We start from the raw sequence: 27,692 nt of genomic DNA, 5'->3' as shown, positions 1-27,692 counted from the left end.
CTGGTGGGGGAGGCCCACCGCAGCTTGGGTAGCCCTCTGATCCGAGACTCGTTGCCGGACCAGGAAGCTGCCTGCAAAAGAGGGGCGCCGGCCTCCTCAGCTTGGGAAACTTGCCTCTCCGAGACTCTCAGCCGGTCCGGGAAGGAGGGAGGGAGGAGCTCCGGCCGCCACAGCTGCCGCTGCTCGGGAAATTGCACGCCGCTCGGGGATCTCACCGCAGCCGAGTCTTGCAGTCAGACTAGCCAGTCCAGACTGGGGTACGCTGTGTGTTCATTCCCTGCCGTTGCCCCGGGAGCTGTTCTGCACTGTTTCAGTTCACCTAGTATTTGCTTTGGAGGAGGAACTAAGACGCACGTACCTTACTAAGCCGCCATCTTCCATACAACTATTCTTGACATACAAATATTCCATACATGGTATACAATCAGTGGCTCACAATATCATCACATAGCTGTGTATTCATCACCATGATCATTTTTTTGAACATTTTTATCACTCCAGCAAAAGAAAGAAAAAAGAAAAAACTCATACATACCATACCCCTTACCCCTCCCTCTCATTGACCACTAGTATTTCAAACTACTCAATTTATTTTAACCTTTGTTCCCTCTATTATTTATTTTTAATCCATACTTTTTGCTTATCTATCCATACCTTAGATACAAGGAGCATCAGACACAAGGTTTTCACAATCACATTGTCACACTGTAAAAGCTTCAAGAAATAACACTATTGGAACACTGCTCTACAATTTCAGGTACTTCCCTTAGCCACTCTAATACATGGTAAACTAAAACAGGGATATCTATATAATGCATAAGAATAACCTCAAAGGGATGTTTTTAAAGACTTGTCTTCGTCCTCTAAGTACTTTTATAAAACACTGAATTTGCATTCAAATAATTGATACCTCTGTAGGAAACATCCATTTGCTACAGAACAACTACTTTTGTTGAGGATTAATTAGTCATGGAGCTTTGCAAAAATTCTTTTTCTCTTCATTAGCATAAATACTCCACTTGGAGGGGAGGGGCTGGGAAACTTTTTTTAAGTCAGCTCAAAGTAAGGGACTCCATTCTGAAAACAGTGTTTGTTCTCCAGATTTCTAGCTCTCTGCTGTCCTTCTGTCTGTCCACTGGCCCTGAAAGCCCACTCCTCTTCTACCTGATCTTGTCCAGGAGAAACCTGATTGAAGAGTCACCTTGGCCTCTGCACACATCACTTTGAAAAGACACCTTGGAAAGACATACAAATGACTAAACTGTGAGGCTGCAAGGTGAGGTTCTCTTGGCAGATCCAAATTTCTATATATTAGTAATCTAGCCACTAATGTTTATCTAATACTGTATTTATAAGTAATGTTTATCAAATACTATGCTGCAGTCATAGTAATCAATGATCATTTAATTCTCTCAATCTTTTGAAGTGGATTCTGTTATTCTCCTCCTTTTACAGATCAGGAAAATGAGGCTCAGGAATGTAGAGACACTCACCACAGAACACACAGTTGACAACGGTGGAGCAAGGATTTGAACTGGGCAATCTAACTCAAGATTCTATACCCACAGTCTCAGGAAGTGTTGCCTCTTATGGGAGGTTGAACTGTGTACCCCAGTTTAGACAGACATTTTCTTAATCTTAATCCAAGTCTCTGTGGATGTGAGCTCTTGAAGGCATTATTTTTAGTTAAAGTGTTGCCCAGCTGCACTAGGGTGGGCTTTAATCTAGATTACTGGAGGCCTTATAAAGAGAAAGCCAGAAGTTGGAAACCAGCAGGTACCTGGAAGAGAAAGGAGAGAACTTTACAGTGTGATGGGAAAGCCAGAAAACTGAGCCAACAGAATCCCCACTGTTGCAGCCAGTCCTTATGTGGTACTCGTCACAATAGCCTGGCAAGCAAGACAACTCTAAATATAATTAAGATTTAATGCAAACCAACAACATTTCAGGAACTATGCGAGGAACTTGGATTCATTGATGGCTTTAATGGTCCTTCTTTGGGGGTTCAGTACAACACTGGCCACGGCTGTTTTAAGATCCTAGATCCATTTTAAGATGCTTTCATTCAGGAACCTCATACTGCATCACAGAAAGAAATAAAATGCTACACTGAGTGTAACTTTGTGTTGTAAATATTTTAGAAGACATTAAACAATATTTTTGCCTTTCAAGTAATCTATGAACAACTTATTTAATTCACAAATGGCTGTGATTTCTTGTTCACACTTTGGGAATTCTTGTGAACTAAAAGAAAGTCTGATCTACAGATTATTTTCCAATGTAATGAGATTCTTATGAATACTAATTTAACAAATAATGAGGTTGATGTAATATTACATTTTGTATACATTTAATTAAACATTTATCGGTTATGCTTTTACAAAGTTCTTTTCATATTTTTGAGTCTCTCTCTCTCTATTTTTCAGTCACATTTCCCTTGCCCTTGAATGGCTAGTTAGGCTCAGCCCTGTGGTTTGGGGGCCTAAGGAATGAAATAATCATATTCACAATTATATTCCAAGTCTGTCTATCTGCTATAGCCAACAGGCAGAATAATTGGTCCCTGAACAGTGGGTGGTTGTAAGCGTTCCTCTCGCCCCAGATTCCTTTCTTCACTGGCTGCTGTGGTATTTTTTTTTTTTTTTTTTTTTTAGACAGAGAGAAGGAAGGAAGGATAGAAGGAAGGAAGGAAGGAAGAAAGGGAAACATCTTTAAACATTTTCTTGTTTTTATTGTATTCTGTTTCTCCGTTTTTGTTACATGGGCTGGGGCCGGGAATCGAACCGAGGTCCTCCGGCATAGCAGGCAAGCACTTTGCCCGCTGAGCCACCGCGGCCCGCCCTGCTGTGGTATTTTACAGGGGGATTCAGCCAGGATTGACCAGGAGGAGTCGAAACACATTAGAACCGACATGGCATATTGATTTAAGCATTTGTTGGTGTTATCTCACAGTCCTCCCTAAACAGTTGTTTCAGTTCATTACCTGCAGGCATGGGACATCCAATTTCTTTCCTAGAATAATGAGAGGAGAGCCTGCCTTGTCGCAATTTGATTTTCCCATCTTTTTCTCTCACATGGCTTTGTGATAGAGCCTGTGTGCTTTACCATGTATTCATACCAGCTAATCCGTAATAGCACAGTGGTTAAGAATCTTTTTCAGGAGTCAGGTGTTCTTGGGTTCTCATCCAGCTCTGCCACTTGCAGTATGATCTTGGGCAAACTACTTAACCTCACTAAGACTCCATTTCTAGCCTCTAAATACCAATTATAGTGCCTACCTCACAGGGTTGCTATGGCGACTATACAAGATTTAGCAAGTGTACCTGGATGTTAAATTGGGTTCTCAGCCTAGCTCTGCCTCTTAGGGCTGTGACCATGAGCCAGTCGCTTGACTTTTCTTTCTCCTTATCTGTAAAATGGAGATGCTAATGGCACCTTCCACAGATGGTTATGGTAAAGACTGAGTATGATTATGTGTGTACACCAGGAGGGAGGCATTAAGATATCATGGTTACCAGATCCCCAGATGAGTGTGAACTTATCGCCCTGATGGAATCCCCAGAGTAGACAGTTAAAAATTGTTGAAGATTCTTCTACCTCAGGTGTGCAATTCTACTTCAAGGGTAGAGTTTCTTTGGGAAAAGCAGGGCTGTGAGATTCCTTCAAAGAAAGGAAGGGTGGAGGGTGCTTTGCTTTCTCAGTCAAGCCTTTTTGGGGGGGCGGTACCTCCAACTAAGCTCTCTGAGAATCCAGGATGTGTTCCTTGTAGTCCAGGGACACTGCAGGTTCACACGTGATGGGTTTGAGGAAGTGAAAGCAGCATAGGTCAGGGCTATGGCTGGGACACAAGGTCCCACCCCTCGGAAAGCAGGAAAAGGATATGAAGACCAGGCAGAGGGAGAGAGGCCGCTGGACTGGAGCCATTTTAACACCAGCCCAGAATATGTCCTGGCAAGGTGAGGTGGAAAACCAGAGACTGAGGGGGGAGCTGTGCTGGAGGAACATAAATTCCACGTCAGGGGAGCTACTGTCGGAGGGTGTCCAGCAGAGGCCTTAAGGAAAACTAATGAGAAAAAGAGTCAGGTTTAAACAGATGTCAGATTCAGAGAACACAAAGCAAAGTCATTTCAGAACTTTCTGCCCTCTTCTTTTTTCCTTTCTTTTCTCTTCTTCAACCCTGGAGGAATTAACAACATCACCTAGAATGAGGAGGAGATGAGTGGGAGAGAAAGAGCAAAGGAGGTGACACTCTCTCCACACCCCTCTCACCAAACCCACTTCTTGGACTCCAGATTCTTACTGCGGTGAGCCTCAGCTGGGGAAGGGGAGAAGATGAAATAATCAAAGTGGGTTTTTTTTTAACAACTGAAATTTTAAAACGTAAAAAAAAAAAAAAAAAAAAGAAGCTTTTAATACCTAATAGTGAAAGGGAAAGAATTTCTTTCTAAGAAAAAAGAATTTCTTCTACTCAATACCTGTTAAAGGAGCAATGGGGTACAAAATTAAGTTACCTTCTGATAACATCCTGTGAATCCTGTTTATTAAACAAAAAGGTTTAGGTCAGTACCTGGCACAAAATAGGTGCTCTAAGCATCTATATGCTCATTTACCAGGCACTGCGCTGGGTTCTGGGGTGCAAACAATAAACAACATTGCTTGTGGAATTGACAGTGGTTGGGGATACCCAGGCAAAGAAGTAAAGAAACAAGCAAAATATTACAGATTGTGATAAACCCTATAAAGGAAACAAATGGGAAGCTAAGAGACTAATACATAGAAAGAGACTATTCTTAGGTAAATAGGAAAGGAAAGGCCCTTGGGAGGAGGAGATTCCAGAATAGGAGGAGCCCATCATGGGTAGAGTGGCATGCCATTCCTTCCTACCCTGTCACATTAGAATTATTTTTCTGAGATTCAAGATAGGGGCACCTGGGAAAGTGTTTATGTGCCATCCAGTCTCCTGCATCCACACTTAGCTTAGATTCCTGTGTTAGAAATGCTTGTTCACATCTTAGGAAACCTGAAGGCTCGGAGGACTAAGGGACAGGATAATGGAAACATGAAATGTGTTAGATGGGAACCCACAGGTCATCTGTCACTGTAGATGAGACAGAAAAGGGCTAACTTCAGTGAGAGGACAGGAAGTGTGGGGGTGAACTAACTACTTGGTTGGACAGGGTAACAGAAGACCCATCTGCATCAGAAAAGATGCGGTTTCTGGGCACAATACCTTAAAGGAAGGGGGAACTAGAGCACATACTGAAAAGGAGGGGGTTTAAGAAAGAAAATCACCAAAGGTGGAGTGTAATTAATACATATCGTTAGAAAATAAACGTCTTTAAATGAAAAAAGTTAGTAGTTGGCTTCTGACTTTTCTCTCTTAGCTTCTCTGGGGCTGTTTTTCTGTCTTTTATACTTTTATAAAGGATTCCAGTAAGAGGATTAAGACTCGCTATGCAGTTTGAAAATATTATGTAGCCCAGAAAAGCCATGCTTTAATCCTAATCCAATTTTGTGGGAACAGTTGTCGCTTTTAATCCTGATTCAACACTATATGTAGAAGCTTTTGATTAGATTATCTCCATGGAGATGTGGCATGCCCAATTGTAGGTGGGGCCTTTTGATTAGAAGGAGATGTGACTCCACCCATTCCAGATGGATCTTGATTAGTTTACTGGAGTCCTTTAAAAGAGGAAATGTTTGGGAGAGAGAGCCTGAAATGAGAGAAACCTCAGAGCCAACAAAAAACTTCAGAGCAGAGCTGATAGACAGAGAACAGAGACATGGGTGTTTGGAGATAGTTGGAGCCCAGCAGATGTTGCCAGGAAATGCTAAGCAAGCCAGAACCTGGAAAGAGCCAAGGGAAGCCAAGAGATGAAAGCCAGCCCTGGAGAAGCAAAGTGAGGTATCCGCACAAGAACAAGGGCTGAGAGCAATGGAGCCCAGGAGCAGGGAACCAGCAGATGCCAGCGATGTGACTACTCAGCTGACAGAGGTGTTCCTGACCCATCAGCCTTCTTTGAATTAAGGTATCTTTCCTTGGATGCCTTCGTTTGGGGATTTTTATAGGCTTAGAACTGTAAACTTGTAACTTACTAAATTCTCCCTTTTAAAAGCTGTTCCAGTTCTGGTATATTGCATTCTGGCAGTTTGCAAACTAAACTTACCCGCCTTGAATTGGGTGGGTCACATCTCAATTGAAATAACCTAATCAAAAGGTACAACCCACAATAGGTCTATATCCACAGGAATGGATTAAAATAGCATGATCTTTTCTGGGTTCATATAGCTTCAAACCATCACATCATGACATTAACTGGATTGATCTACTCCTTCCCACATTTTGCTAGGGGGTTCACATTTTCTCTGACAGACCACTTAGGTCTAAGCTCATAGAGGCAAGTGGAGCTAAGACTATCTATACTCCACCTTTTTATGCCAAGAAACTTCTGTTGTTTTTTGTGAAATTACACAATTGAGAAAAATGCATAAAATATAAAAGTACAGCTTCTCGAAGTAGTATACTGCAAATGCTCACACCAAGAAATAGACTATTGTTAGCATCCCAGAAGCCCCTGTGTGCCCCTTCCCAGTTACAGAAGCCCCTGTGTGCCTTTCCTTCCCCTAAAGGCAACCTCTAACTTGACTTTTATGGCTTTCATGTACTTGCATTTTTCAACTGTTTTACCACCTCAATATGTTCCCCTAAATGCCATGTTTTAATTTCACCTGTTTTTGAACTTACTATAATCATAGACCATGTTTCATTCAACATTGTGTTTGTGAAATACATCTATATTGTAGATATAGCTTTGGTGCATTAATTTTTTTTCTTCTCTTTAATTTTTATTTTGATAACATATATACAATGCAAAATTTCCTATTTTAACCACTTACAAGGCACATATTCGTTTTCACTGTGATATTTCATGGAATGACACACAATTTATCCATTTTACTCTTAGTGGACATTTGCATTATACTAGACCTGCTGCTATGAACGTTCTTGTATGTGTCTTTTGGTGCACATTTTATGTACTTATAATACTATTTTAGGTTATTTCCATACCCAGGAGTAGAATTTCTGGGTCACAGGGGAAGCATATAATCAGTACAGTAGTAAATATTGCCAAACAGTTTTCCAAAGTGGTTGAACCTTTTTATATTCCCTTCAATAAAACATGGGGGATCCTCATCCACATTCTTTCCAATGCTTGATGTTATCAGTCTTTTGATTTTCATCATTCAGGTGGTACTTAGTGATATCTTATTATGGTTTTACTTTGCATTCCCTCTTGCCTAATATTGAGTACTTTTTAGTATGCTTATTGGCCACATGAATATCTTTTTTTTTTTTAACTTTTTTCATTGTGTAGTAAACATATATACAAAGCAGAGAAATAAAAAGCAATAGTTTTTCAAAGCACTCTTCAAAGAGTGGTTACAGAACAGGTCCCAGAGTTTGTCATGGACTACTATATGATTCTCTCATATTTTTCCTTCTAGCTGCTCCAGAATATAGGAGGCTAGAGGGCTTAAATACTTTTTTATCATCACGATCAACTTTTTTTCCTTCTTTTTTTTGTGAACAGTAACATATATAAACAAAAGCTACAAATTTCCAAGCACAGCACCGCAATTAGTTGTAGAACATATTTCAGACTTCGACATGGGCTACAATTTCACAGTTTTAGGTTTTTACTTCTAGCTTCTCTAAAAATAATACTGGAGACTAAAACAGATATCAATTTAATGATTAAGAATTCATATTCATTTGTTAAGTCCTATCTTCTATGTATACTTCCACCATCACCTTTGATTTTTCCATACCTCTCATTGGGGTTGTTTGGGCTATGGCAATTCTAAATTTTTGATTATGGAAGCGTCTGTCACTAATATGGGGTAGGGAGATGGAACTAGCTTATGTTCTGGAGAGGTTGGGCTAGGTTTCAGGACTTATCTGGATGGATATCCTTTTTTATGAAATATTTGTTCAACTCTCTTGTCTTCTTTTCTACTAGGGTCTCGATTTTTGTTCTTCTAAATGGATTTTTAGTAGTTTTTTATATAGTTATATAGTCTGCTTATGAGCTCCTTATTGGTTTATGTGTTAAAATCACTTTCTCCCACTCTAGTTTGTCTTTTCACTCTTTTCTATTTATCAAAATAGAAGCTCTTAATTTTTATAAATATTAATTCTTAATTTTAATTTATTTTAATGTATTCCAATTTGCCCTTTTACCTTTATGAGTTGCAAGTTTCCTTTCTAGGCCATGAATATGCTCTCCTATATTATTTTCTAAAAGACTTCTAGTTTTGTCTTTCACATCTAGGTCTACAAGTTACCTAGGACTGATTTTTGTGAATGGTGTGAGAGGAAATCAAGCTTTGTTTTTTTTCCCTTATGTAGATACTACTGACCCACTACCATTTACTGAAAGAGCTCTCTTTTCTCCATTACTATGAAGTGTTACCAATATCATAAATCAAGTATCCATATATATGAGATCTGTTTCTGGACTCTGAATTATGTGGTTGTGACAGTTTTTAAATAGCCCCAAATTATTTGACATTTGTCTTGTCAAGAAGTGAAGTCAGTGTCAAAACCACACTGTCTTAGTTATTGTACTTTCTGATAAGTCTTGAAATCATGATATGCAGTGTACCAGGTCTTGCCATTTTGTTATTGTGCTGGTTTGGAAGGATGTATGTCCCCTAGAAAAGCCATGTTTTAACCTAAATCCCATTTCATAAAGGCAGAATAATCCCTATTCAATACTGTATGTTTGAAACTGTAATCAAATCAACTCCCTGGAGATGTGATTTAATCAAGAGTGGTTGTTAAACTGGATTAGGTGATGACATGTCTCCACCCATTTGGAAGGGTCTTGATAAGTTTCTGGAGTCCTAAAAAAGAGGAAACATTTTGGAGAATGGAGGAGATTCAGAGAGAGCAGAGAATGCTACAGCACCATGAAGCAGAGAGTCCATCATGACTGATTTGGAGTTGAAGAAGGAAAATGCCTCCCAGGGAGCTTCATGAAACAGGAAGCCAGGAGAAGAAGCTAGCAGATGACGCTGTGTTCGCCATGTGCCTTTCCAGCTGAGAGAGGAACCCTGACCGTGTTCACCGTGTGCCTTTCCAGAGGAGAGAGAAACTCTGATTGTGTTCACCGTGTGCCCTTCCACTTCAGAGAAACTCTGAAACTTATTGGCCTTCTTAAACCAAGATATTTTCCCCTGGATGTCTTAGATTTGACATTTCTATAGACTTGTTTTAATTGGGGCATTTTCTCGGCCTTAGAACTGTAATCTAGCAACTTATTAAATTCCCCCTTTTAAAAGCCTCTCTGTTTGTGGTATTTTACATTCCAGTAGCTAGCAAACTAGAACAGTTATTTTTCTTCAACAGTGTCTATGCTATCTTTGACCCTTTGTACCTCCATATACATGTTAGAATCAGTTTCTCAACTTCTAAGGAAGTTTTCAATATTGAGTCTTCATTTACTTGAATTTTATTTAACTTCTCTCAATAATGTTTTATAGTTTTCCACATAGAATCCTTAAAAACCCTTTGTTATATTTATTCTTAGGTATTTTATGTTTTTGGTGCTATTATAAATGCTTTCTTCTTTAAAATTTGACTTTCTGCATGTTGCTGGTGTGCAGGAATATCATTAATATTTGTGGCATTGCTCTTTAGAGCATTTGGTGAGTTATCTTTGGAGAGATTGGAAATCATAGGCAGGAAGGTAGAGTGGAAGGGAGCAGAGTTGACAGCAAGAGTCAGACAGATGCAGAAAAAAGAATTAATACCAGTGACAAAGTCCAAAGCCAAAGCTAGGTGAGATGAGAATTAACACCACTGTAGCTGAATCACGGTGGAAGTTATGGAATGCTGTGTGGTCTTGAGATGTAGCGGTTGTGAGCAGGGATTGAGATGATTGGATGATGGGGCTCACATTTCATTCTTTTCCATTTATCCAGTTATCGCAGCACTTTTTTTTTAATTGGACCCTGGTCTCCCATGTGGCAGGTGATAATTCTACCACTGAACCACCCGATCAAACCATTTTTAATTGCTTTGCTCCTTTGTGGTCAAGTTGTGATTGTTTTTTTTAAATTTATTTATTTATTAATTTAAAAAAATTTAACAACAAACGAACTAAAACATTAACATGTGATCATTCCATTCTACGTATATAATCAGTAATTCACAATATCATCATTTAGTTGCATATTCATCATTTCTTAGAACATTTGCATCAATTCAGGAAAAGAAATAGAAAGACAACAGAAAAAGAAATAAAACAAAAACAGAAAAAAAAGATTATACATACCATACCCCTTACCCCTCCCTTTCACTGAACACTAGCATTTCAAATGAATTTATTATTATTATTTTTTATTAATTAACGGAAAAAAAAGAAATTAACCCAACATTTAGAAATCATACCATTCTACATATGCAATCAGTAATTCTTAACATCATCACATAGATGCATGATCATCGTTTCTTAGTACATTTGCATCGGTTTAGAAGAACTAGCAACACAACAGAAAAAGATATAGAATGTTAATATAGAGAAAAGAAATAAAAGTAATAATAATAGTAAAAAACAAACAAACAAACACACAAAAAAACCTATAGCTCAGATGCAGCTTCATTCAGTGTTTTAACATGATTACTTTACAATCAGGTATTATTGTGCTGTCAATTGAGTTTTTGTATCTAGTCCTGTTGCACAGTCTGTATCCCTTCAGCTCCAATTACCCATTATCTTACCCTGTTTCTAACTCCTGCTGGACTCTGTTACCAATGACATATTTCAAGTTTATTCTCGAATGTCGGTTCACATCAGTGGGACCATACAGTATTTGTCCTTTAGTTTTTGGCTAGACTCACTCAGCATAATGTTCTCTAGGTCCATCCATGTTATTACATGCTTCATAAGTTTATCCTGTCTTAAGCTGCATAATATTCCATCGTATGTATATACCACAGTTTGTTTAGCCATTCTTCTGTTGATGGACATTTTGGCTGTTTCCATCTCTTTGCAATTGTAAATAACGCTGCTATACACATTGGTGTGCAAATGTCCGTTTGTGTCTTTGCCCTTAAGTCCTTTGAGTAGATACCTAGCAATGGTATTGCTGGGTCATATGGCAATCCTATATTCAGCTTTTTGAGGAACCTCCAAACTGCCTTCCACAGTGGTTGCACCATTTGACATTTCCACCAACAGTGGATAAGTGTGCCTCTTTCTCCGCATCCTCTCCAGCACTTGTCATTTTCTGTTTTGTTGATAATGGCCATTCTGGTGGGTGTGAGATGATAGCTCATTGTGGTTTTGATTTGCATTTCTCTAATGGCCAGGGACATTGAGCATCTCTTCATGTGCCTTTTGGCCATTTGTATTTCCTCTTCTGAGAGGTGTCTGTTCAAGTATTTTTCCCATTTTGTAATTGGGTAGGCTGTCTTTTTGTTGTTGAGTTGAACAATCTCATTATAAATTCTGGATACTAGACCTTTATCTGATATGTCATTTCCAAATATTGTCTCCCATTGTGTAGGCTGTCTTTCTACTTTCTTGATGAAGTTCTTTGATGCACAAAAGTGTTTAATTTTGAGGAGCTCCCATTTATTTATTTCCTTCTTCAGTGCTCTTGCTTTAGGTTTAAGGTCCATAAAACCGCCTCCAATTTTAAGTTTCATAAGATATCTCCCTACATTTTCCTCTAACTATTTTATGGTCTTAGACCTAATGTTTAGATCTTTGATCCATTTTGAGTTAACTTTTGTATAAGGTGTGAGATATGGGTCTTCTTTCATTCTTTTGCATATGGATATCCAGTTCTCTAGGCACCATTTATTGAAGAGACTGTTCTGTCCCAGGTGAGTTGGCTTGACTGCCTTATCAAAGATCAAATGTCCATAGATGAGAGGGTCTATATCTGAGCACTCTATTCGATTCCATTGGTCGACATATCTATCTTTATACCAATACCATGCTGTTTTGACCACTGTGGCTTCATAATATGCCTTAAAGTCCGGCAGCGCGAGACCTCCAGCTTCGTTTTTTTTCCTCAAGATGTTTTTAGCAATTCGGGGCACCCTGCCCTTCCAGATAAATTTGCTTATTGGTTTTTCTAATTCTGAAAAATAAGTTGTTGGGATTTTGATTGGTATTGCATTGAATCTGTAGATCAGTTTAGGTAGGATTGACATCTTGACTATATTTAGTCTTCCAATCCATGAACACGGTATGCCCTTCCATCTATTTAGGTCTTCTGTGATTTCTTTTAGCAGTTTTTTGTAGTTTTCTTTATATAGGTTTTTTGTCTCTTTGGTTAAATTTATTCCTAGGTATTTTATTCTTTTAGTTGCGATTGTAAATGGAATTCGTTTCTTGATTTCCCCCTCAGCTTGTTCATTACTAGTGTATAGAAAAGCTACAGATTTTTGAATGTTGATCTTGTAGCCTGCTACTTTGCTGTACTCATTTATTAGCTCTAGTAGTTTTGTTGTGGATTTTTCCAGGTTTTCGATGTATGGTATCATATCGTCTGCAAACAGTGATAGTTTTACTTCTTCCTTTCCAGTTCTGATGCCTTGTATTTCTTTTTCTTGTCTAATTGCTTTGGCTAGAACTTCCAACACAATGTTGAATAACAGTGGTGATAGTGGACATCCTTGTCTTGTTCCTGATCTTAGGGGGAACGTTTTCAATTTTTCCTCATTGAGGATGATATTAGCTGTGGGTTTTTCATATATTCCCTCTATCATTTTAAGGAAGTTCCCTTGTATTCCTATCTTTTGAAGTGTTTTCAACAGGAAAGGATGTTGAATCTTGTCAAATGCCTTCTCTGCATCAATTGAGATGATCATGTGATTTTTCTGCTTTGATTTGTTGATGTGGTGTATTACATTAATTGATTTTCTTATGTTGAACCATCCTTGCATACCTGGGATGAATCCTACTTGGTCATGATGTATAATTCTTTTCATGTGTGGCTGGATTCAATTTGCTAGAATTTTGTTGAGGATTTTTGCATCTATATTCATTAGAGAGATTGGTCTGTAGTTTTCTTTTTTTGTAATATCTTTGCCTGGTTTTGGTATGAGGGTGATGTTGGCTTCATAGAATGAATTAGGTAGTTTTCTCTCCACTTCGATTTTTTTGTCAAATGAATTTATTTTAACATTTGTTCCCCCTATTATTTATTTTTATTCCATACGTTCTGCTCATCTGTTGACAAGGTAGATAAAAGGGGCATCAGACACAAAATTTTCACAGTCACACAGTCACATTGTGACAGGTGTATCATTATACAATCAGCATTACGAAACATGGCTACTGGAACACAGCTCTACATTTTCAGGCAGTTCCCTCCAGCCTCTCCATTACATCTTGACTATCAAGGTGATATCTACTTAATGTGTAAGAATAACCTCCAGGATAACCTCTCGACTCTGTTTGAAATCTCTTAGCCATTGACATTTTGTCTCATTTTACTCTTCCCCCTTTTGATCGAGAAGTTTTTCTCAATCCCTTGATGCTGAGTCTCAGCTCATTCTAGAGTTTTTGTCAATCCCTTGATGCTGAGTCTCAACTCATTCTAGGATTTCTGTCCCACGTTGCCAGGAAGGTCCACACCCCTGAGAGTCATGTCCCACGTAGACAGGGGGAGGTTGGTGAGTTTGCTTGTTGTGTTGGCTGGAGAGAGAGGCCACATCTGAGCAACAGAAGAGGCTCTCTTGGGGGTGACTCTTAGGCCTAAATTTTAAGTAGACTTGACCTATCCTTTGTGGGGTTAAGTTTCATATAAACAATCCCCAAGACTGGGGGCTCAGCCTATAACTTTGGTTGTCCACACTGCTTGTGAGAATATCAAGAATTCAACTTGGGAAGGTTGAATTTTCCCCTGTTCTCACCATTCCCCGAAGGGGACTTTGCAAATACTTTTCCACTCACTGATCGAATCACTCTGGGATTCATCGGGGCATCACTCTGGACAAACCAACAAAATCTCATGTCCTACCCAAGATAGCAAGTACTTAGGGTGTTCTGTCAAGCTATCTACATAAGTTATGTTAGGAACTGCACTAGTCAAAATACAAATTTTGTACCAAATAAACATTTTTTGGTTTAATCTCATACATAAGGTGAAATTTAAAAATATTAATTACCATCTATTTTCAGCATCCTGCAGTAATGACATTCCTTTGTTCTTCCTCAGGCACAAACATTTTTAAAATTTGTACATTTAGTCACTATTATACACTATAGGCATTCCTATATTATACCATCTCAGTCTTTATTGTCTTTTCTTTCTGATTTCATTTGTGCCCCCAGGCCTCCTCTCGCTATCATTCTCATATGCAGCTTCATTCAGTGTTCTAACATAATGGTATTACAGTTAGGTAGTATTGTCCTATCCATTTCTGAATTTTTACAATTAATTCTGTTGCACAATCTGTATCCCTTCAGTTCCAATTACCCAATATCTTACCTTATTTCTATCTCCTGATGGTCTCTGTTACCAATGAAATTCTCCAAGTTTATTCACTAATGTCAGGTCATTATCAGTGAGACCATATAGTATTTGTCCTTTTGTTTCTGGCTAATCTCACTCAGCATAATGTCCTTAAGGTCCATCCATGTCGTTACATATTTCATAACTTTATTCTGTCTTACAGCTGTGTAATATTCCATCGTATGTATATACCACAGTTTGTTTAGTCATTTGTCTGTTGATGGACACTTTGGCTATTTCTGTCTCTTTGCAATTGTAAATAATGCTGCTATAAACATTGGTGTGCAAATGTCTGTTTGTGTCCTTGCCCTCATGTCCTCTGAGTAGATACTTAGCAATGGTATTGCTGGGTCATTGGCAACTCTATACTTAGCTTCCTGATGAACCGCCAAACTGCATTTCCATAACGGTAGTACCATTTGACATTCCCACCAACAGTAGATAAGTATGCCTCTTTCTCCACATCCTCTCCAGCACCACCATTTTCTGTTTAATTGATAATGGCCATTCTGGTGGGTGTGAGATCATATCTCATTGTGGTTTTGATTTACATTTCCCTAATAGCAGGGAAGTTGAGCATCTCTTCATGTTCCTTTTGGCCATTTGTATTTCCTCTTCTGAGAAGTGTCTATTCAAGTCTTTTGCCCATTTTGTAATTGGGTTGTCTGTCTTTTGGTTGTTGAGTTGAACAATCTCTTTATATATTCTGGATACTAGACCCTTATCTGATATGTTGTTTTCAAATATTATCTCCCATTGTGTAGGCTGTCTTTTTACTTTCTTGACGAAGTTCTTCGATGCACAAAAGTGTTTAATTTTGAGGATTTCCCATTTCTTTCTTTCTTCAGTGCTTGTGCTTTGGGTGTAAGGTCTAGGAAACTGCCACCTATTATAAGATTTATAAGATATTTCCCTATATTTTCTTTTAACAGTTTTATGGTCTTAGATATAATGTTTAGGTCTTTGATCCATTTTGAGTTAATTTTTGTATAGGGTGTGAGATATGGACCCTCTTTCATTTTTTTGCATATGGATATCGAGTTCTCTAGGCACCATTTATTGAAGAGACTGTTCTGTCCCAGGCGAGCTGACTTGACTGCCTTATTAATGATCAATTATCCATAGATGAGAGAGTCTATATCTGAATATTCTATTGTATCCCATTGGTCAGTATATCTATCTTTATGTCGGTACTATGCTGTTTGACCACTGTCACTTCATAATATGCCTTTAAGTCAGGTAGCATGAGACCTCCAACTTCATTTTTCTTTCTCAGGATACTTTTAGCTATTTGGGACACTCTGCTCTTCGTGATAAATTTGGTTATTGGTTTTTCTATTTCTGAAAAGTCAGTTTTTAGGATTTTAATTGGTATTGCATTGAATCTGTAAATCAATTTAGGTAGAATTGACATCTTATCTATATTTAGTCTTCCAATCCATGAACATGGTATGCCCTCCCATTTATTTAGGTCTTTGTAATTTCTTTTAACAATTTCTTGTAGTTTTCTTTGTATAGGTCTTTTGTCTCTTTAGTTAAATTTATTCCTAAATATTTTATTCTTTTGGTTGCAATTGTAAATGGAATTCGTTTCTTGATTTCCCCCTCATATTGTTCATTACTAATGTATAGAAACACTACAGGCCACAGTGGCTCAGCAGGCAAGAATGCTTGCCTGCCATGCCGGAGGACCTGGGTTCGATTCCCGGTGCCTGCCCATGTAAAAAAAAAAATAAAAGAAACACTACAGATTTTTGAGTGTTGATCTTGTAACCTGCCACTTTGCTGTACTCATTCATTAGCTCTAGTAGTTTTGCTGTGGATTTTTCGGGGTTTTCGACATATAGTATCATATCATCTGCAAACAGTGAGAATTTTACTTCTTCCTTTCCAATTTTGATGCCTTGTATTTCTTTTTCTTGTCTAATTGCTCTGGCTAGAACTTCCAAAACAATGTTGAATAATAGTGGTGATAGTGGACATCCTTGTCTTGTTCCTGATCTTAGGGGGAAGGTTTTCAGTTTTTCCCCATTGAGGATGATGTTAGCTGTGGGTTTTTCATATATTCCCTTTATCATTTTAAGTTCCCTTCTATTCCTATCCTTTGAAGTGTTTTCAACAGGAAAGGATGTTGAATTTTGTCAGATGCCTTTTCTACATCAATCGAGATGATCATGTGGTTTTTCTGCTTTGATTTATTGATATGGTGTATTACATTAATTGATTTTTTTATAATGAACCATCCTTGCATATCTGGAATGACTCCTACTTGGTCATGGTGTACAATTCTTTTAATGTGCTGCTGGATTCGATTTGCTAGAATTTTATTGAGGATTTTTACATCTATATTCATAAGAGAGATTGGTATGTAATTTTCTTTTTTTGTAATATCTTTGTCTGGCTTTGGCAGGAGGGTGATGTTGGCTTCGTAGAATGAGTTAGGTAGCATTCCTTCATCTTCAATTTTTTTTGAAGAGTTTGAGCAGGATTGGTAGTAGTTCTTTCTTGAATGTTTAGTAGAATTCACATGTGAAGCCATCAGGTCCTGGACTTTTCTTTTTGGGGAGTGTGGTAGTTACATTCTGTTGTCAACTTGGGTAGGTGTAGGTATCTAGTTCTGTTGCTGTGGACATGAGCCAATTGTACTGAACCTCATCTGTCGCTCATTACATCTGCAGTCAGCTAAGAGGTGTGCCTGCTGTCATGAATGATGTTTGATTTAACTGGGTGGTGCTTAAATGAAAGAGTTCAATGTAGCATAGCCCAAGCAGCTCAGCATACCTCCTCTCAGTACTTGCAGCTCAGCCCAGGCCTTTGGAGATGCAGAAAGAAATCACCCTGGGGAAGATTGTTGGAACCCAGAGGCCTGGAGAGAAGGCCAGCAGAGACCACCCTGTGCCTTCCCACATAAGAAAGAACCTCAGTTGAAAGTTGTCTGCCTTTCCTCTGAAGAACTAATGAAATAAATCCCCTTTTATTAAAAGCCAGTCCATCTCTGGTGTGTTGCATTCCGGCAGCTATCAACTAGAACAAGGAGATTCTTAATGACTGATTCAATTTCATTACTTGTGATTGGTTTGTTATGATCGTCTTTTTCTTCTCGAGTCAATGTTGGTTGTTCTTGCCTTTCTAGAAAGTTGCCCATTTCATCTATATTGTCATATTTATTATCAAAAATTTGTTCATAGTATCCTTTCATTACTTCCTTTATTTCTGTGGGGTCAGTGGTTATGTCTCCTCTTCCATTTCTGATTTTATTTATTTGCATCCTCTCTGTTCTTCTTTTTGTCAACCTCTCTAAGGGTCCATGAATTTTATTGATTTTCTCGTAGAATTCTGATTTCGCTGATTTTCTCAGTTGTTTTCATTTTCTCAATTTCATTTATTTATGCTCTAATCTTCATTATTTCTTTCCTTTTGCTTGCTTTGGGGTTAGTTTGCTGTTCTTTCTCTAGTTTCCAAGTGGACAGTTAATTCCTCGATTTTTGACCTTTCTTCTTTTTTGATATTGGCATTTAGGACAATAAATTTCCCTCTTAGCACTGTCTTTGCTGCGTCCCATAAATTTTGATATGTTGTGTTTTCATTTTCATTTGCTCAAGATATTTACTGATTCCTCTTGTAATTTCTCCCTTGACCCACTGGTTGTTTAAGAGTGTGTTCTTGAGCCTCCACATATTTGTGAATTTTCTGGCACTCTGCCTATTATTGATTTCCAACTTCATTCCTTTATGATCTGAGAAAGTATTTTATATGATTTCAATCTTTTTAAATTTATTGAGACTTTCTTTGTGACCCAGCATATGGTCTATCCTTGAGAATGATCCATGAGCACTTGAGATAAAGGTGTATCTTGCTGTTGTGAGGTATAATGTTCTATAAATGTCTGTTAAGTCTAGCTTATTTATTGTATCATTCAGATTCTCTATTTCTTTATTGATCCTCTGTCTAGATGTTCTGTCCATTGATGAGAGGGGGGAATTGAAGTCTCAACTATTATGGTAGATGTGTCTATTTCTCTTTTCAGTGTTTGCCTTATGTATTTGGAGCATTCTGGCTCAGTGCATAAATATTTATGATTGTTATGTCTTCTTGCTGAATTGTTCCTTTTATTAATACATAGTGTCCTTCTTTGTCTCTTTTAACTGTTTTACATTTGAAGTCTAATTTGTTGGATATTAGTATAGCTACTCCTGCTCTTTTCTGGTTGTTATTTGCATGAAATATCTTTTCCCAACCTTTCACTTTCAATGTACGTTTATCTTTGGGTCTAAAATGTGTTTCCTGTAGACAGCATATAGATGGGTCCTGTTTTTTAATCCATTCTACCAGTGTATATCTTTTGATTGAGGAGTTTAATCCATTAACAGTTAGTGTTATCGCTGTACAGGTAGTACTTTTTTCTACCATTTTGCCTTTTGGATTTTATATGTCATATCTAATTTTTCTTCTTTTTACAGTCTTCATTTCTGCACTCTTCTCCACACTTCTCTCTCCTCTCTTTTTGTATCTGCCTCTAGTGCTCCCTTTAGTATTTCTTACAGAGCCAGTCTTTTGGTCACAAATTCTCTCAGTGATTTTTTGTCTGAAAATGTTTAATTTATCCCTCATTTTTGAAGGACAATTTTGCTGGATATGGAATTCTTGGTTGGCAGTTTTTCTCTTTTGGTAATTTAAATATATCACCCCACTATCTTCTCACCTCCATGGTTTCTGCTGAGAAATCTACACATAGTCTTATTGGTTTCCCTTGTATGTGATGGATTGCTTTTCTCTTGCTGCTGTCAAGATTCTCTCTTTCTCTTTGATATCTGACATTCTGATTAGTAAGTGTCTTGGAGTATGCCTATTTGGATCTATTCTGTTTGGGGCACATTGCACTTCTTGGATCTGTAATTTTAAGTCTTTCATAAGAGTTGAGAAATTTTCAGTGATAAAATCATCCATAAGTCTTTCTCCTCCTTTTCCCTTCTCTTCTTCTTCTGAGACACCCACAACACGTATATTCATGCACTTCATGTTGTCATTCAATTCCGAGTCCCTGCTCATATTTTTTCATTCTTTTTCCTATATTTTCTTTTGCTTGTGGGATTTCAGATGTTCTGTCCTGTAGTTCACTAATCCTATCTTCTGCCTCTTGAAATGTGACATTGTAGGTTTCCATTGTTTTTTTCATCTCTTCTACTGTGCCTTTCATTCCCAAAAGTTCTGTGATTTGTTTTTTCAGACTTTCAATTTCTTCTTTTTGTTCATTCCTTGCCTTCTTTATATCCTCCCTCAATTCATTGATTTGGTTTTTGATGAGGTTTTCCATGTCTGTTTGAACAGTCTGAATTAATTGTTTCAACTCCTGTATCTCATTTGAATTGTTGTTTTGCTCCTTTGACTGGGCCATATCTTCCATTTTCCTAGTGTGATTTGTCATTTTTTGCTGGCGTCTAGGTATTTAATTACCTTAATTAGTTTATTCTGGAGATTGTTTTCACTCCTTTTACCTAGAATTTTCTTGCTGGATGACTTTGCTGTCTATCTGTTCTTTGACATCCAGTTCAGCTTATCCTGTACCACTAGCTTTGGTTTGGTTTAACAGAAGAGAATTTTTCAGTTCTTGTTTTCTTGTTTCTTGTCCTGCCTGTATGGTGCCTCCCCCCCCCCCCTTAGGAGTGTTCACTTAGGTATTATAGACCCAAGCCAGATTTTTCCAGACTAATGTGGCCTCCTGTCAGGAGGAAAGAGTCACCTGTGTCAGTTTTCTCTGAGGGTGAGACCCAGTAGGTTGAAAGACTTTCCTATGAAGTCTCTGGACTCTGTGTTTTTCCTGTCCAGAGACTTCATAGGAAAGTGGCATTTTTCTGCCTTCGTGTCCCACCAGCATAAGGTGATGCGGTACCTTTAACATCAGCAGACTCTCCCTGCTGGGGGCATGGTAGAGGCAGAGGAGAGGTTGTAGGCTGGCTTTAATCACTTCAAGTTTCCAAACCCTGGGGTCTGAATTTCTTGAGGGAAGGAATCCACCTGAGCTGGGCCCCACCCCTGCCCTTGGGAAGTTTACAGGCTCCAGACAAACTCTGGAACAAAATTGTTTCTGCTTATGCCTGGGGCAGTTGGAACCTGAGAAATCCTGCCACTGTATCCAAAGGTAGTCAAGCCCTAGAAACACAGCCACAAAAAAGAAAGAGAAAAATCATTCTCAGAGCCGGGCCCCCGTTCGTTGGGTTAGCCAATCAAGAGCATATGTTGGTATGTTGCTTTGTGTATTTTCAGATTTTATGTGCCCCCTCCTTTCCTTCGGGGCCCGGACCCTTTCAAGCATTACATGCTATCCAATCCAAAAAACCTCCATTTCTTTTTTTCCTTTTTCTCTTTCTGTCAGCCCTGCCCCCTTGGCGCTGGAACAAAAATCAGCAACCTCCACTTTGACTCAAGTTTCAGCTGAGCTGGAGGCCTATTCTTAGTAGTCAGAATTTGTGAAATAATTCTGCAATTGGAGCTTGGTTGCGCTCAGCCCCTGCTGCTGGTAAAGTCTCTTTCCTTTCCCCTCCGGGAAGCAGCCTGTGGGGGAGGGGCACCGGCTTCTGCAGCTTGGGTAACTCACGGTTCTCAGTGGGCTCACAGCTGGTCCAGTTGATCCAGACTGGGATACGCTGTGTGTCTGGTCACTGATGTGGCCCCAGCAGTTGCTCTGTACTGTTCCTGGCTATTTAGTAGCTATTCTGGAGGACGACCTAATCCCATACCTCGCTAAGCCCCCATCTTGACACTATCTCTCTTTTCTTAGGGCCTTCACTGCCATCCCTCCCACTTCAGACCCCCTTTCTTCATTTCTGCTTCGAAAGGCTGAACATTCAGCTGAAGAAATTGGCCAAGTTAGCCTATCTGCAGTCAAGATAAAAGGTTGAGGTAATATTAGCACTTGGGGCAGCTCAGATATGGCTGGAGATATTTTAAGGCCATGTGATGGTTGGAAATGGGGATTTGGTTGAAAAGGACCTGGAGGGTGGGCCACGGTGGCTCAGCAGGTAAGAATGCTTGCCTGCCAAGCCCGAGGACCCGGGTTCGATTCCCAGTGCCTGCCCATGTAAAAAAAAATAAATAAAAAAAGAAAAGGACCTGGAATATGCATTGATTTGGTTGGATGATAGCATATTTCATAATATTTAAAGATAGTGACTTCACACAGGTCGATGAAAGATTGTTTTTAGGGGTTGCAGATAAATTGTATAATTAGCAGAGAAGGGAAGAGGGAGACCATATAAGGAAGGGTGGTGTATGAGAGTGAGAAGGAAAGATCATTATGAGTGGGTTGGCAGTCAATAATACACATAAATACACATAGAACACATAAACTTTGGAAGATTTTAGATAAGGATACTGTGTGTGTATATATATATATTGTTTAGCTTCAGGTAAGATAAAGAAAAAAGGATTTGGTGGAGGGGAGAGAAGAGTAAAAGGGACCTTGGACTCAGAACGGTTCTTAAGTTCTTTAAGAGGTTTAGGATTGGCAGCCATTAATGTTGATTAATCAGCTGGTCTTTATTAAGCATCTCTCATGACTGCTAGACACTTCTGACAGTAGAGGTGTTGTGTCTGAGGCGAGGGAGCCAGACTTTAATTTTCTTTTCCATTCTAGGATTAGACAGATAGGTACTTATTTAAAAGAGCCATATGGTCCAAGGGAGTTTCTAATTTTACATAGTTGGGCACTGGGTTTCAAACTAAATTTGGGCTCTGACTTCCAGCTTTCCTGTTGGCCCTGGATTGAGAATAGCCTCTAGTTTTACCAGCCATCTGGCTCCTCCAAGTCTCTGCTGCTGACTGGAATCTCCAAATACCTTCCTCCAGAGAGGACAGAATTCTCAAGATTTATAGGATGAATATGTGTTTTTCCAACAGGAGCCTTAGAGAGGAATAGGTTCCCACATTGAAAGGGTCCATGTGATAAGAGTCATATTTATGTCTGATTTGACAGTATGGGCTCCTTTCTTTTTTTTTTTTAACTAGATACCATGGTTTAGTCAAGCAGACTACAATGACTGTGCTGCTGTTTTAAGCATGCAACACCACTGATATCTGTGAAATTCCTGGCAGGTTTCATTGGTGCACCGTCTTTGTCCACAGCCCTAATCACCACCCCCTCCTTAAGAAACATTATAAAAAGGTAAAATCTAGAATTAGTGGAAAAATCTTCATTGTAACTTGTTAATAGTCATAGAGGGCTATCAAAGTCGTCAGTCAACTGGGATAGTATGGACTTCCTTTCTTGAGATGTAATCTATACTGGATATTTCCTGCCTGTGCCTCTAGATCTTTGATTTATTGGATCTTCTAAGTGATTGGAGAAGCAGTCACTACCAGTTGGTGTTCCACGATTGGTTTTCTAAGATTTTAAAACTGGAGAACTATTCAACTTTAACCATAACATTAATTTTTTGGGAAATAATCCATTATTATTTTCAGCAGCACCATCTCTGGATAGAAGAGGTTAACTTAACCAGAAGTTAAGTGATTGAATGAATGAACCATCTCATTTATCATTTACTTTCCTCACACTGCTAAGGTCTGGCTGACTTACTCTCCTTTTCTCCTCTCCCTTGTTCACTCACTAACTTTTCCAGATCTTCAGTGCCTTTGCCCCCCCCCCATTTAAATTAACTTGGAAATTCTATTGTTTGTTTTTATATCAGACCTGGATGTCTGTAAATTGGCATAAGTGATGAGGGTGAGCTGTTGTAAGATTGAGAACAAGGATGGGGAGTCGTTAGCCCTATGACTAAACAGCCCTGGAATGTGATTTGTTAACTTCTTCAATCCACCAGCAATTATTGGAGTTATGAGAAAACCAGTTTTGCTCAAATTTGTTTTAAAATAGTTATAGTAAAACATGAATAAGAATGGGCACCCAGGATATGCCAGCCACTATGCCATGTTTTCCTTTAGTCATCATCTCAATTTAATTTTCTTGATTAAATATTGAGTATCTACTAAAGACCAGTCGTAAAATATAGGCAAAGTTATTGTTAGATTGAATTATGTACCCCAATTTAGACATGTTCTTAATCTTAATCTGCATTCCTGAGGGTGTGAACCCGTTGTAAATAGAACCTCTTGAAGATGTTATTTTTAGTTAAGGTGTGGCCCCACTGAATGCAGGTGGTTCTTAATCTGAATTACTGGAGGCCTTAAAAAGAGAGTCCAGAAGTCCTAGAAGCCAGGAAGGAGAGGACCTCACCATGTGACAAGCAGAAACACTAGCCAATGGACCCCAAGGATTGCTACAGCCAGCACCAGAGCACTTCAGTCTTCAGGAAGAAAGCAAGACTTGCCGTTATTGTACCGTGATTTTGGACTTCTTCCTGCTTCAAAACTGTGAGCCAACAAATTCCTCTTGTTTAGGTCAACTCATTCTGTAGTATTTGTCACAGCAGCTTGGCAGACTAAGACAAACATGGAAAGAACTACAGTACAGTGAACACCTGGCTTCAGCATGGTCGTTGAAGTCCCCAAAACATGTCTTTGGAGCCCATCCTTTGCCCCACTCAGATGTAGCCATCCTTCTGTATTTTGTGTTTAATGTTCTCTTCCATTTTAAATTACAGTTTTCATTCTTGTTAACATTCCAAAGCAATATCTTTTTAGTTTTGCATGCTTTTAGCCTTTATAGAAATGGAATCATATTGCATGTTTTATTCTGCAATTTGCTTTTTCATTCAAATGTATGGACTTTGGATCCATGTTGTTGGATGTCACTTTAATTCCCTTTCAGCACTATGTGGTGTTTCAGTGTATGAATATACTGTGATGCATTTATTCATTTTAATTTGGATAGATATTTGGTTTGTTTCTTTTTCTTTCTTTCTTCCTTTTATTTTTTGCTATTACAAACAGGATTTCTGTGATTATTCTTATGTGTATCCCCTAGTGCATGTGAACAGGAGTCCCAGCATATAATCCTAGATTTGGAACTGCTGAGTCACAAGGCAGGTAATCTTACTAGATAACACCAAATTGGTTTCCAAGGGTTGTACCAACTTACACTCCCACGAGCAGTACATAAGTGTTCTGCTTTTTCGATACAGTTAGCACTTGATTTTGTCACACTTTTAACTTTGGTGAATCTGATGGGGGTGCTGTGTGTTATTCCACTGTGGTTTAAATTTTGCTTTTCCTTGATTACTAATGAGGTTGACATATTTTGATAGGAATATGCCTATATTCCCTCTTCTGTGAAAAGCCAGTTGCAAGTCTTGTGTCAATCTTTTTCTATTGTGAAATATGTCTTTTTCTTTCAGATTTATAGGAATTCTTTATATATTTATATATGTATAAATATCTTTATATATATATATATAAAATATATAAATATCTTGTGGCAACTTGTGTGTTGCCACAAGTGCCTTATCCTGTTTGTGGACTGTCTTTTCATTCCTTTTATGGTGAGTTTTGATGTGCAGGTATTCTTAATTTTTGGGGGGGTGGGTTTGTTTTGTTTTGTTTTGTTTTTGCATGGGCAGGCACCGGGAATTGAACCCGGGTCTTTGGCATGGCAGGTGAGAATTCTGCCTGCTGAGCCACCCTGGCCTGCCCCATTCTTAATTTTAATTTAGCATATATATCAAACTTTCTCTTAATAGTTTCTGATTTCTGTGTTGTTTGTATAGTCTTTCTTAGTCAGATTATGAATGTATTGCCTATATTGTCTTCTAGAAGTTTTATAATTTTTCTTTTCACATATAAGTCTCCAGTCTACCTGGAATTCATTTTTGTGTTTGGTGTAAGATTGGGGGCCTGATTTCTTATTTTTTCCCTTCTGGATATTTAGTAATCTTAGCACTGTTTATTTCTTCATGATAAGCAGTTGCAGCTTTATCATAAGTTTACATACACATGTGGGTCTGTTTCTAGAATTTTTTTTCTATTTCATTGTTTGGTTTGTGCACCCCTGTGCCACTACTAAACTTCTTATTTACTAGAACTTCATAATAATTCTTGACACTTGGTAGGGCAAGGACTTTTGTTCTTCTCTGAATGTGTCTTGGCTATTCTTGATCCTTTGCACTCCTTATAAATATTGGGATCAGCTTGTCAAATTCCACACACACACACAAAACGCTCATCTAATTGAATCTTTGTAGCAAGCCTATGAAGGAAGTATTATTATGCCTACTATTATGCCTCTCATTATAGATAGGGAAACTGAAGAATTTCTCAGTAACTTGTGCAAGATCTCTTAATAAGAGGCAGAGCAGGCATTAGAATCTTGGCCTGTTGAACATTCACCCACTAAAGGTTTTTAATAAAAGATTATATAAATAAGATTATATAATATATATTAAGTTAAACAATACATATAAATTATATAAATATATAAATTAAATAATTTATGTAATAATTTTTGTATGTGAATTATATAAAGCATTTTATTGAAATAAAAATTTAACTCTTCTAAAGTTTACTAACATGGTTGATATGTTTCATCTTAAGCTATTGAATACCAATGATTTTTACACAAAGACTAACAAATTTTAAGAAAGAAAATATAGAGAAATAGGTTTATTAGGGAAACTTTTAGAAAAAAGGCAACAGAGAACTGTCAGGCTGGCAGCAATCTTCCTTTTCTCTTAATCACTGCTTGCACAAGGACGAGGGGATGCAGGAGCTGGGGATATAAAGCATAAGCAGTAAGGCACAGCCTTTTCTTGGAGGGTGGCTAAAGATCTGTCTGGTTTGGCAGCAAGGGACAGCTGCACGCAGCTGGAGGCTCCAAGTTGGAGGTTAGGCAGCATGCCACCAGAACTCTGCACGTGGTCAGAGGCACCTGGCTTATCAGTGAGATAGAACACATATAAAGCCCTTTCCTAATGCAGGATTAAGAGAACTAGAATGAACCTAAGTGAAACTAGGTAACAATTCAGCAAATTAACCCCAGGAACAGGGGTTGCACAGGCCATTTTATGTGAAAATACAATCCTCCAGATCAGAACACATATAGGAGAGACTAATTCTGGGACAGCTGTTGTCTTTATCCGTAGGGAAGGAAGTGATTTCCCAATCAGGGGCAGGGAATGTGGGATGAAAGAGTTAAAGGAGCAATAGCTACAAGCAAAGTCTCACTAATGACGACGGTAATTCATTTGTATGTAGAGGCTTGTATTTCTTTAAATTTTCTTGTAACTGTATTTCCCTCTCTAATATGTTTTACGTGGAATTTATGTAGTTTACTCTAGACATTTCAATAGTGTATTGATATATTAAAAAAACATGGACTAGGCCATATGTTAATTTAGTCTCCACAGTTGGGAAATGCCGGGCTGGTGGGTCCTCATGGCCGTATCAAAAAGGTCCACCGTATAGGTCAAGTATCTACTTGGAAGTAAGCAACCTCTCATTTACCAGCTCTGCAAATCCAAATCTAACCAGGGGTCCAAGGTCACGGCAAGAGTATATTATTTTTAGATTAGGGATCCCATAAAAGTAGAACTATTTAATGTGATGAAGTTACTAAGGCAAAATTATGGTCTATAAATTTGCAGTAAAGTGGAAAGAGAATGACCTTTGGACTAGTTTCAGATCTTGGCCTTTATCTCTTACCAACTTTGTGACTTAGGGAAGTTTATTATATTTACTGTTTCCCTCTGGCATGTTTTGATACAACAATTAGACACCTACTCAAACTAGCTCATGTAAAAGGGACTTCATTTAAAAAAATATGGGTCTCACAGAATCCAAGGTACAGGTGCAAAACAATTCACATTTTTATTTCTGAACATGGATTTGGAACTATTTTTAATTTTTTATTAGAGAAGTTGTGCGTTCAGAGAAACATCACACATAACATACAGGGTTCCCTATTTTAACACCCTATCATTAACACCCTGCATTCGTGTGGTATCTTTGTAACAATTGATGAAAGCACATTTTTATAATTGTACTATTAACTATCATCAATGGTTTAACTTAGTATTCACTCTTTATGTTGTGTAGTCCCATGAACTTTAAAAAATTTTTTATTCTAATAACAAATATACAACCTAGAATTCCCTCTTTTAACCACATTCAAATATATAATTCACTGCTGGTAATTGCATTCACAATGTTATGCTATCATCACCACGGTCTGTTGCTGTGCTGGTTTGAATCTGTTGTGTACCCCA

The 27,692-nt window shown here is 38.3% G+C and overlaps 1 protein-coding gene across 1 annotated transcript in view; it reads left to right on the top strand.

Annotated features, from left to right (window-relative positions):
- Positions 1-251: 251 nt before the first annotated feature.
- CNIH3 (cornichon family AMPA receptor auxiliary protein 3) overlaps positions 252-27,692 on the top strand; it is a 207,985-nt gene continuing 180,544 nt past the window's right edge. Inside the window, exons 1-3 of the mRNA XM_077149129.1 lie at positions 252-757; positions 1,102-1,276; positions 4,184-4,304. The gene's annotated coding sequence lies outside the window, so the exon portion shown is untranslated. The remainder of the gene's footprint in view (positions 758-1,101; positions 1,277-4,183; positions 4,305-27,692) is intronic.

The sequence above is a fragment of the Tamandua tetradactyla genome, chromosome 2 (genome assembly GCF_023851605.1).
Source record: "Tamandua tetradactyla isolate mTamTet1 chromosome 2, mTamTet1.pri, whole genome shotgun sequence".
NCBI lineage: Eukaryota > Metazoa > Chordata > Mammalia > Pilosa > Myrmecophagidae > Tamandua > Tamandua tetradactyla.
The sequence above is the reverse complement of the archived record's forward strand: the minus strand, read 5'-3'. Positions and strand labels throughout refer to the sequence as shown.